We start from the raw sequence: 12,075 nt of genomic DNA, 5'->3' as shown, positions 1-12,075 counted from the left end.
TGTAATCCTGCAACGTTCGGACACGCTCATTCGAGATGATCGACGGATCACAGTCAGACACCTCGCCGCACAACTGAACGTCTCTGTTGGTAGTGTTGACACACTCATTCACAGTTGGGATACTCCAAGGATTGTGCCCGTTGGGTTCCCCGCCGCCTCGCAGAAGACGATAAAGAGCAACGAAGGACCATCTGTGCGGAAGTGTTTGCGCGTTACGAGGTTGATCGTGACAATGCTGTGTCGAACATCGTCACAGGTCGTGAAACATGGGTTCATCACTTCGAACCGGAAACCAAACGCTAATCCTTGGAGCGGCGCCACACCAACTATCCTCCGAAGAAAATGTTCGAAGTTGCACCCTCAGTCGGTAAAGGCATGTTGATGGTCTCCTGGAACTCTGAAAGAATTATTTTGTTTGATGTCCTACGTCATGGTGCAACGATCACCTCTTTAGTGTAGTGTGGTACCCCCAGGAAACTGAAGAAACACTTCAATACTTTCGTCGCCACAAACATGAAAATGAACTCTCGATATATTGCGATTCGTATTTCAGAGCAGAGTTCCAACACCTAGGATTACGAAATCACTGGAGAGTTGTCGTCATAACCTGGCGAAGCAGTCGCATCTGCATACTGCGAGAATCTCCTTCACTGGTGGCCAACGATAATATTCCTCTAAGCCGTTTGGTTTTAAGTGCATATAAACTACTGGCCATTAAAATTGCTACACCACGAAGATGACGTGCTGCAGACGCGAAATTTAACCGACAGGAACAAGATGCTGTGATATGCAAATGATAAGCTTTTCAGAGCATTCACACAAGGTTGGCGCCAGAGGCAACACCTACAACGTGCTGACATGAAGAAAGTTTCCAACTGATTTCTCATACACAAACAGCAGTTGACCAGCGTTGCCTGGTGAAACGTTGTTGCAATGCCTCGTGTAAGGAGCAGAAATGCGTACCATCACGTTCCCGACTTTGATAAAGATCGGATTGTAGCCTATAGCGATTGCGGTTTAACGTATCGCGACATTGCTGCTCGCGTTGGTCGAGATCCAATGACTGTAAGCAGAATATGGAACCGCGTGGGTTCAGGAGGGTTTAACACGGAACGCCATGCAGGATCGCAACGGCGTAGTATCACTAGCAGTCTAGATGATAGGCATCTTATCCGCATGGCTGTAATGGATCGTGCAGCCACGTCTCGATCCCTGAGTCAACAGATGGGGACGTTTGCACGACAACAACCACCTGCATGAACAGTTCGATGACGTTTGCAGCAGCATGGACTATTAGCTCGGAGACCATGGCTACGGTTACCCCTGACGCTGCATCACAGACAGGAGCGCCTGCGATGGTGTACTCAACGACGAACCTGGGTGCACGAATAGCAAAACGTCATTTTTTTCGGATAAATCCAGGTTCTGTTTACAGCATCGTGACAGTTGCATCCATGTTTGGCTAATCGCGGTGAACGCACATTGGAAGCGTGTATTCGTCATCGCCATACTGGCGTATCACCTGGCGTGATGGTATGGGGTGCCATTGGTTACACGTCTCGGTCACCTATTGTTCGCATCGACGGCACTGAACAGTGGACGTTACATTTCAGATGTGTTACGACCCGTGGCTCTACCCTTCATTTGATCCCTGCGAAACCCTACATTTCAGCAGGATAATGCACGACCGCATGTTGCAGATCCTGTACTGGCCTTTCTGGATACAGAAAATATTTGACTGCTGCCCTGGCCTGTACATTCTCCACATCTCTCACCAGCTGAAAACGTCTGGTCAATGGTGGCCGAGCAACTTGCTCGTCACAATACGCCAGTCGCTACTCTTGATAAACTGTGGTATCGTGTTGAAGCTGCATGGGCATCTGTACCTGTACACGCCATCCAAGCTCTGTTTGACTCAATGCCAGGCGTATCAAGGCCATTATTACGGCTAGAAGTTGTTGTTCTGGATACTGATTTCTCAGGATCTGTGCACCCAAATTGGGTGAAAATGTAATCACATGTCAGTTCTAGTATAATATATTTGTCCAATGAATATCCGTTTATCAATTTCATTTCTTCTTGGTGTAGTAATTTTAATGGCCAGTAGTGTATATCGGCAAGAAGCGGAAGTACGAAGTATGAAAACATTCAAACTGAAATACAGTCAATGGGCTTTTATTCTAAAACAAACATGGTGAACCCGAACTGTCTGTGCATATTTGTGAAATACACTTCAAATTCCTTGCATTCCTCGAACGACATTGTAAAAATTATCATGTTCAGAGCGGGAAGGAGGACGGTAGAATCATAAAACCAACTCAGAAACGGACATCGTACTGACACAGTATGGCCTTCCACGTATCTCTAGATTTCAGAAAAGCATTTGAGAAGGTGCCACACTGTAACCTGTTAACGAAAGTTCGGGCATATGTAATAGGTTCGCATAAATGTGAGTGGCTCGAAGAATTCTTGAGTAATAGAATCTAATATGTAGTTCCCGACTACCAGTGTTCATCACCGACAAGTATACCATCTGGAGTGCCGTATGGAAGTATGATAGGACTACCATTATTGATTCGACGCTTAAGTTCGTAGCGTTTGCCGAAAGTTTAATAAACACAACAAAAACACACAACAGAGACTTTAGTCATCAATGATATCTTCTCATACATTATTTACAACAGTCTTCCGTCGCGCATTTTCATCCAGAAAGGAGGTTCTTTGAAGGTTGTTCGATAGAGAGCGGAAAAAGTAAAAACCTGAAGTTGCAAGATCAGATGAATAACGTGGGTGAGGTACGACTCCCCAACCCAACTCCTGTGTATGTTTTTTCAGTCTAGCGGAACGCAGGCGGGCGTTATCGTGGAGTATCATTACTTTAGGCAGTCTTCCTAGTCGCTGCTCTTGTATTGCGTCTGCAAGACGTCTCTGTTGTTGGCAATAAATGTCAGATGTCATGATTACATCTCGGGGAAGGAACTGATAGTTCACCACACCGTCATTGTTCCACCAGAAGCACATCATTATCTTGTGTGGAGTCATGCAGGTCTTCGTACAGGGAGTTGCTGCTTTGTTTGGGCTCAGTCCCTTTCACTCCTCATGTTAGCATGAAGACATCATTTCGGTTTCGTTCACGAGTCATTTGATGACGTATAAGCAGAGTTTCAAATATGGCCGCCCACTGATTTTTGTGATTTTGGCTTAGAACGTGCGGTACCCATACACCCGATTTTTGAACCTTTCCCATGTGCATGTAAATGTCCCACAATGATGGAATGATCACAGTTCATCACATTTGCCAGTTCTCGAGTACGCTGACGTGGATCATTGTGGATTAATGCAGTTAAACGACGTTCATAAAATCCCGAAGGTCTTCCTGAAGGTGGAGAATCACTAATGTCAAAATGATCCTCCTTGAAACGAGAAAACCATAGTCTTGCTGTGGTCTGTCGAATGGCATTATCTCGATACATGGTGCAAATCACTCCGGCTGTCTCCGCTGGTGTCACCCATCTGCTGAACTCAGACAGATAAATTTGTCGGAAATATTTCGATTTCTGTACTTGCACCCGATTTCTCAAAGCTACAGCTCCCCTGACTATCTCCAAATGACAAAACGACAATGAGTAAACTTAAACATCAACAGTGAACTACAAATAAAAATGCCAATCGATAAAAAATCCCATCGTAAACGGAATACCAACATGCAAAAGAGAAATGTTACGAACTTATGCACCAACCCAATATTTTCTCTGTACGTAAATGATCTGGCGGACAGGGTGGACACCAATCTGCAGTTGTTTACTGATGATGTGGTGAAGTACGGAAAGGTGTCGAAGTTGAGCGACCTGAGAAGGATACAAGATGACTTAGACAAATTTTCTAGTTCGTATGATGAATGGCAGTTAGCTCTAAATGTAGAAATACAAGGGTTGGAACTTAAATAGTGGCAACTATTTATCCACAACCGATACAAAAGAGTTACATGATTGCACCTGTTACTGTCCTTCAGAGTAGTCACCAGCATTGTGTACAACCCGTTGCCAGCGATGTTGAAGGCGTAGTATACCGTTAGCAGAGCCTGTACTGTTGATGGTGCGAATGGAGCTGTCTACTGTCCATAGAATCTCTGGAACATTTCTGAAGCGAATGCCACGAAGTGGTTCCTTCGTCTTCGGAATCAAATCAAAGTCATAAGGACTTAAGTCCGGGGAGTATGGTAGATGGTGCAGTACCTCCCAGCCCCATCGATCGAACAGAGCAACCACAGCTTGCGCTGTATGCGCCCGCGCATTGTCGTACAAAATGATGGGTGGGTTGCGCATAAAGTGTTACCGCTTCTTTCGTAAAGCTGGTCGCAGGTGAGGCTCCAAAAACGGACAGTACTACTGTGCATTGACGGTCTGCTGTGGGGAAACATAATGCTTTAAGATAACACCATCACAGTCGTACGCGAGAATCACCATAACTTTCACCATACTGAGGCCTCTGACGCGGCAACCCATAATGACGCCATTCGTTGGATTGGCGTTTCAGTTTTGCCTCGTACGATGTGGCCCATGTCTCATCCAATGTTACGATACGGCGCAAGAAAGCCTCTTCTTCTCGCTCATAGCGTTCAAAGTGCGTCTGAGCAGCGTTGTAACGCATCCATTTCTGCATTTCCGTCAAGTCATGCGGAACCCATCGTGATGCAATTTCCCGCATGCCCAGGCGTTCCTTCAGGATGCCAAGCACATTCGTATGCGCTAATCTGGTTTCGTGGCCGAGCTCACGAATCGTATGGCGTCGATCACTGTCCACTAACGCTGCAACAGCATGCACTTCTTCTTTAGAGACGCTATGATGACCTGCCCGATGTATGTCTTCCACAGTTTTCCGACCTTCGTTGAAGGTTATGTACGGCAATGGCGATTCTCGCACGCCTCTTGATGACCTTGTCGTGCTGTACGACCTCTGGCACATTCAATCTTGATACAACTCTGTTGTTCCTGTTTCGAAAACATAGTGACACCGTTACGTTAGGCCGCTCGCTCGCAAGTAACTGTTTTTCCCCTCTATTGTGCGCACGCCGGTGACGTGGGACGGGCGAGTCCATTTGCTCGCAGTAAGATAGGTATGTCAACAACATGTGCTATCAGCGACAATAGTAAATTCCATTGCATAGTGTCTCCACAGCACTGTTGCCACTATTTAAGTTCCAACATACGTATGTAAGTTAGTGCAGAAGAGTAGGAAAAACAAACCCTTAATGTTCGGATACAGCATTATTAGTGTCCTCCCTGATGCAGTCACTTCGTTGAAATATCTGGGCCTATCGTTGCAAAGCGACGTGAAATGGAATGAGCTTATGAGGATTGTGGTAGGCAAGACGAATGATCGGACTTGGTTTATTGGGAGAATTTTGGGAAAGTGTGGTTTAGTCTATAAGAAGACCGCATATGGGATGCTAGTGCGACCTATTACTGAGGATTGCTCGAGCGTTGGGATCAATAACTGGTCGGATTGAATGACGACATCGAAACAGTTCAGCACCGAAAATGGCTCTAAGCACTATGGGACTTAACATCTGAGGTCATCAGTCGCCTAGACTTTGAAGTACTTAAACCTAACTAACGTAAGGACATCATACACATCCATGCCCGAGGCAGGATTCGAACCTACGACCGTAGCAGCAGCGCGGTTCCGGACTGAAGCGCCTAAAATCGCTCGGCCACAGCGGCCGGCTTGAGCACAGAGCTGCTAACTTTGTTACCAGTAGGTTCGATCAACACGCTAATGTTACAGAGATGCTTCGAGAACTGGAATGGGAATCTCTGGAATGAAGGCGACGTTCTTTTTGAGGAACACTATTGAGAAAATTTAGAGGCGCGACATTTGAAGCTGACTGCAGTACGATCCTACTGCCGCCAACATACGTTATCACGAGGATAAGATTAGAGAGATTAGGTCTTATACTGAGGGATGTATAGAGTCTCCTTTCCTTCGCTCTATTTGCGAGCGGAGCAGGAAAGGAAATGACTAGTGGTGGTACTGGGTACCCTACGCCACGCCTTTACGGTGGCTTGCAGAGAACGTAAGTAAAGGTAGATGTAGAGGTCTGAGAAACCAATTAGCGGTCTGCCACCCGGACGCGAATGTTAGACCCGACAACAGACTCATTGCTCAGACGGACGCAGACAGGTATGGGCAGACCAGGGCTCGGTCTGTCACACCGGTATGCGGACCAGTCCGCCTGCGAATGACAAGCCAGCTTTACACCGACAGAGAACCCCTTAAACTTAGCCGGTGGACTTCTGGCTCAATCTATATCTCTTCCATGGTCTCTGTGTGCCTCGCAAAATAATTACGGATTCGATAAAGGAAAATAAAAATCTGTCGATGTGGAAGATACGTTCAGTGTAAATACGAGGAGGCGTTCAGTAAGCAATTCAAGACACTTCTTTTCTCGGCGAATTTCGGTTGAAAGAATGCGACAATTGTTATGGGACACCGTGAAATATTCCCATTTCAGCCCCTATAGTTGCACCAAGTTCCGATAGGTGCCGGCAATATACGTATCCATCAAGATGGTGAATGTAAGCCGGCCGCGGTGGTCTCGCGGTTCTAGGCGCGCAGTCCGGAACCGTGCGACTGCTACGGTCGCAGGTTCGAATCCTGCCTCGGGCATGGATGTGTGTGATGTCCTTAGGTTAATTAGGTTTCAGTAGTTCTAAGTTCTAGGGGACTTATGACCACAGCAGTTGAGTCCCATAGTGCTCAGAGCCATTGGAACCATTGGTGAATGTAACGGATTTGCATTCCAAGCAGAGAACTGTCACTGAGTTCCTTTTTGCGGCCAACGAGAGCATCGCAGATATTCATAGGCCTTTGCTGAATATCTACGGAGACCTGGAAGTGAACAAAAGCACGGTGAGTCGTTTGGCGAGGCGTCTGTCATCATCGCAACAAGGTCGCGCAAACGTGTCCGAAATCCCGCGTGCCTTTCGGGAGCACACTTGCACTGTTAGGACGTGGGGACACTCTTATTCGAGGGGATCTTAACTTAACTCCTCCCGAACAGGCCGCCATGTCATTCTCAGCCCACAGGCGTCACTGGATGAGGATATGGAGGGGCATATGGTCAGCACACCACTCTCCCGACCGTATGTCAGTTTCGGAGACCGGAGCCGCTACTTCTCAATCAAGTAGCTCCTCAGTTTGCCTCACAAGGGCTGAGTCCACCCCACTTACCAACAGCGCTCGGCAGAGCAGATGGTCACCCATCCAAATGCTAGCCAGCCCGACAGCGCTTAACTTCGGTGATCAGACGGGAACCGGTGTTACCACTGCGGCAAGGCCGTTGGCATTCGAGGGGATCGACGGATCAAAGAGGAACACGTCGCTGCTGAACACACACATCCACCAGGGGGGGCACTCAAATATTTGTGCCCGCTCAGTTCCTCGCCGTCTAACAGTAGAACATGAAGAGCAACGGACGACCATCTGTACGGAATTCCATCCACGCTACGGGGCTGATCGTGACAATGTCTTGTCGAACATTGTCACAGGCGGTGAAACATGGGTTCATCACTTCGAACCGGAACAAAACGGCAATCTATGGAGTGGCGCCACACCACTCCCCTCCGAATAAAAAAAATTCAAAAGCGTAGCATCATCCGGTTAAGTCAAGACGACAGTCTTCTCGGTCTCCGAAGGAGTTATTCTGTGTCCTTTCTTCCCTTATGGTACAACGATCAGCTCTGAAGTGTACTGTGTTATCCTCAGAAAATTAAAGAAACGATTTCAGCGCGTTCGTTGCCACAGAAATACAAATGAACTTTTCCTCCTAAATGAAAACGCAAAGCCCGAGTGGAGGTCACAAAGCTTCGGTGGACTGTTCTTCCTCATCCATCGTACAGCCCGGATCTCGCACCTTCTGGTTTCCATCTGTTTGGCCCAAAGTAGGATGCACTCCGTGGGAAGCAGTACGTGGATGAGGGGGCGGTTATTGATGCAGCAAGATGTTGGCTCTGACGTCGACCAGTAGAGGGGTACGATGTGGGCATACGGGTCTTCCAGTAAGGTGGCATGCGGCCGTCGCATTGAACGCAGACTGTGTTGAAAAATACGGTTTTGTAGCCGAAAGAATGCGGAGTAATATGGTGTAATGGAGTCCTGAATAAAACCAATCTACTTTCAAGTTTTGCCTTCCTTATTGACCGCGCATAGTATGCATATAAGTGAGACATCGAGGAGTCAGATATAGCAAAAAGTTAGTGGAAGCTGACAGAGGCGATCGGCGACCTTGCCCTGGCCGTAAGATAATCCGCTTTACTGGAGGCTGCGTGTCCCGTTTGGCAGACTGGCCGCGCCGGCCTTTGTGAGGGGCTGGGGTCCGCAGGATTTACGGTGTCCCGGCAGGTAAAGTACTGCAGCGCGGCGCAGCGGGGACCCGCCGGATCCCGCCCACGGCTTCCTGGAATCGCTGCGAGAATTCCGACGGCGGCCGCACCGCCGTACAAGGGGCCGTCTGGAAGCCGGACGCCGCGCTCTGCCGGCTCGCTGCGTGACAAAGCAGCAGCCCGGGGATACCTGTGCTCTCGAGAGGCCCGTCTCCCGGCAGTAGGACTCACTGATTGTACCCTACTTCACATGTTCTCATACAGGCCGCGAAAACACAGAGTCGCAGCACCAAGAAGAAATTATGCGACAAACGAAAGTTGGTAGGTGTGTTTCTACACTCAAATTTCTGGCTAGTCGCCTAAAGCCGTCGGCACACGGGCCGTGCATCCGAGCGTTGAGCGTGCCGAGTTTCTGACGTCATAGCGTGGAACAGCACGTTCGGGAGTCTTTCCGAACGTGCAGAGCAATATCTGGCATGTCACATATCCTGAGCGTGCGTCCGAGCGTTGACCAATGAGGTGGCACAACGCCACCTACGTCACACACGCGCCGTCTCCCTTCAGTACAGAGTTGTGAGGCGCCATATTGGCATTCATTTCAAGTCTATATGTGTATATACCGTTTCTGAGCACCAGAAAATTGAGAATCATTGGAAAACCCGCTGTTAGTTGTGTGATTCGTTCTAATAAAATAATGAGATACATCGTATTCGTGGCAAAAGAATTATTGTAACTTGCGTATTATGAGAGTGGGCTATTTTGAAGGCAGTGACACACTGAAGATCCACCCAAAACGCATTGGTCGTGGTACAATTTGTTATAATTAAATTTCAGTTAGTAACATAATTATCTACGATTAACGTTTTTAGCAAGGGGTAACACTGTATGATTAAGATTGTAAAGTGTGTTGATTGTTTAGCGTAATGCCGGCACGGTAGCTCAGCGTGTTCGGTCAGAGGGTTACGTGCCGTATGTAATAAAATAAACTGAGTTAATCGATCAATAACGAACTTAAACGGTTGTTTTACGACGTCCGCCCCGAGCAGACTCAACGAACAAATGCGAACAAAATGAGATTCTTTTTTTTAAAAAAAAGCGTAATGAGTAGCGTCTCTATCCAGTTATGACTTTTTGTTGGGGCGGTGGTTCGCGTCTTAACACATCCAATTTTTTTTCCCTATCATTCGCGATTTTATTAGGTTCTGATACTTTATTATTAGTTTAATATAAGTACATGATTTAATATTTGATGTTATGTAAATATAAGTTCACCTTTTTTGAGGTGTGACTTTGTTCGATTGTCTTAATCTACAGGACAGCTTGCGCTACTTGTATAAAGATATTTTGCTCCTTTTTATTTTACGCTTCGTAATTCACATGTTGCAGAGATTCTGCTACTGGGTAGGAACAGTGATCAAGTAAGACTGACCTTGGGGTTTTACTAAAATGTGGGAATGATGAAATAATGTTTATCTTATGCGGAGAAGTATTCCAAATTCGTACCGCACTCTTTGTAATGGAACTTTTATAAGCCTGTGTCCTTGTTGAATGGACATGGTACTTTCCTTCTCGTGGACGATGGAGGAAATCTGCGTTTCAATAGAGCTAACGTGGGAATTTTACGCGCGCCCGTTCAGTAAACAGTGTGATTTACGAACTATTTTATGAAACATCCCTCGACTGCCGCTGGAGTGCGTTGCGATCGCGTATACCACGTTGGGGCCCACGTACCGTATGTAGGAGTCGCATCGTTCCTGAGCGTTCAGCAGCACTTTGAACTTTGAACTTGACACGCTCCACGTTAACGTTCGACAGCACGGTCCGTGTGCCGACGGCTTAAGAGTGGGTAGTAGCGCCACTATGAGGACGCTTTAAATGTAAGCAGTAACAGTCGTGAGCGTTAGTTACCTCTGAGATTGTGCTTGATGAGTTCATGTTAGTGAGGAATGCGTTTAAGGCAACAAAGACGTCGTTATCAGTACCTCACTGAGTTCGAACAAGGTAGTGTAATAGGGTTACGAGAGCTGGATGTCCCTTCTGCGATACTGCAGTAAGATTCGGCAGGAATGTAGCCAATGTACGAGGGCTATTCAGAAAGTAGAGAACGTTTCCGTCTGACGCAGCTAGGCGCGCGCCGATCGCTTATATTTTGGTATGTGCGTGCTCGGCAACTCAATCTACATCCATCCGTGACAGCGGGAACGTCTCTGCGCGTCTGATTTTTTTCGATATTCGAATTTGAAATGTGCGCTGCAATCGAAAATCCCGCTAGCTGTGAGGTGCCGTCTGTGATAAGGTTTTTGTTGGCAGAAAACCTAAAACCTAAAGAAATTTATCGTGGACTGTTCGAAGTGTACGGAAACAACGTAATGAGTGGATGTTACGTCCAGAAATTATGCATTCGGTTTAAAAATGGCCAAACCAGCGTTCATGATGAAGAGAAGAGTGGACGTCCGAGCATTGTGACTATCTTGTCGCTAACGTTGATGAAACGATTCCTGAAAACCGTCGCTTCTTTTCCACAAGTTTCACGGACTTTGTTGTTTGAAATTTTCACTCAAAAGCTAGGCTACCACAAATTTTGTGCACGACGGGCTCCCAAAATTCTTGCAGAGCACCATAAAGAACAGCGGATGGGGGCAACGTTGACATTTCTGGCGGCCTATCACAAACATGGAGATTCATTACTGGATCGAATCGTAACCGGTGACGAAACTTAGGTGAAACACCGGGTGATCAAAAAGTCAGTATAAATTTGAAAACTTAATAGACCACGGAATAATGTAGATAGAGAGATAAAAATTGACACACATCTTGGAGTGACATGGGGTTTTATTAGAACAAAAAAAAAAAGTATTGCTCGACGCGTGAAAGATCTCTTGCGCACGTTGTGTGGTGATGATCGTGTGCTCAGCCGCCACTTTCGTCATGCTTGGCCTCCCAGGTCCCCAGACCTCAGTCTGTGCGATTATTGGCTTTGAGGTTACCTGAAGTCGCAAGTGTATCGTGATCGACCGACATCTCTAGGGATGCTGAAAGACAACATCCGACGCCAATGCCTCACCATAACTCCGGACATGCTTTACAGTGCTGTTCACAACATTATTCCTCGACTACAGCTATTGTTGAGGAATGAAGGTGGACATATTGAGCATTTCCTGTAAACAACATCATCTTTGCTTTGTCTTACTTTGTTATGCTAATTATTGCTATTCTGATCAGATGAAGCGCCATCTGTCGGACATTTTTTGAACTTCCGTTTTTTTTTTGTTCTAATATAACCCCATGTCATTCCAAGCATGTGTGTCAATTTGTACGTCTGTATCTACATTATTCCATGATTTATTCAGTTTTCCAATTTATACTGACTTTTTGATCACCCAGTATGTCAATTGCGAGACAAAATTACAGTCCATGAAGTGGGGGCACACAAGGTCCCCCCCAAAACTAAGAAAATGCTTGCAAACCTTGTCAGCATGGAAGTTGATGACGACAGTGTTTTGGGATAGGCACAGTGTCCTTCTTATTGATTTTCTCGAACGTGGAGCAACCATAAATTCTGACCAGTGCTGTCAAACTTTGCACAGCCCTAGAAGAGCAGTTCAAAACAAACGCCAAGCAAAGCTGACGTCCAGAATTTTGTTTTCACACGACAGTGCCCGACCTCATATGGAAAACCGCGTTTCCCAAG

The 12,075-nt window shown here is 46.6% G+C and overlaps 1 pseudogene; it reads right to left on the bottom strand.

Annotated features, from left to right (window-relative positions):
• Window positions 1-7,230: 7,230 nt before the first annotated feature.
• Window positions 7,231-7,347, bottom strand: LOC126261186 (5S ribosomal RNA; annotated as a pseudogene).
• Window positions 7,348-12,075: the final 4,728 nt, after the last annotated feature.

Source organism: Schistocerca nitens, chromosome 5, assembly GCF_023898315.1.
Source record: "Schistocerca nitens isolate TAMUIC-IGC-003100 chromosome 5, iqSchNite1.1, whole genome shotgun sequence".
In the NCBI taxonomy this organism is placed as follows: Eukaryota; Metazoa; Arthropoda; class Insecta; order Orthoptera; family Acrididae; genus Schistocerca; species Schistocerca nitens.
Note: the sequence above shows the minus strand (reverse complement) of the source record. Positions and strands in the feature narration are given on the sequence as shown.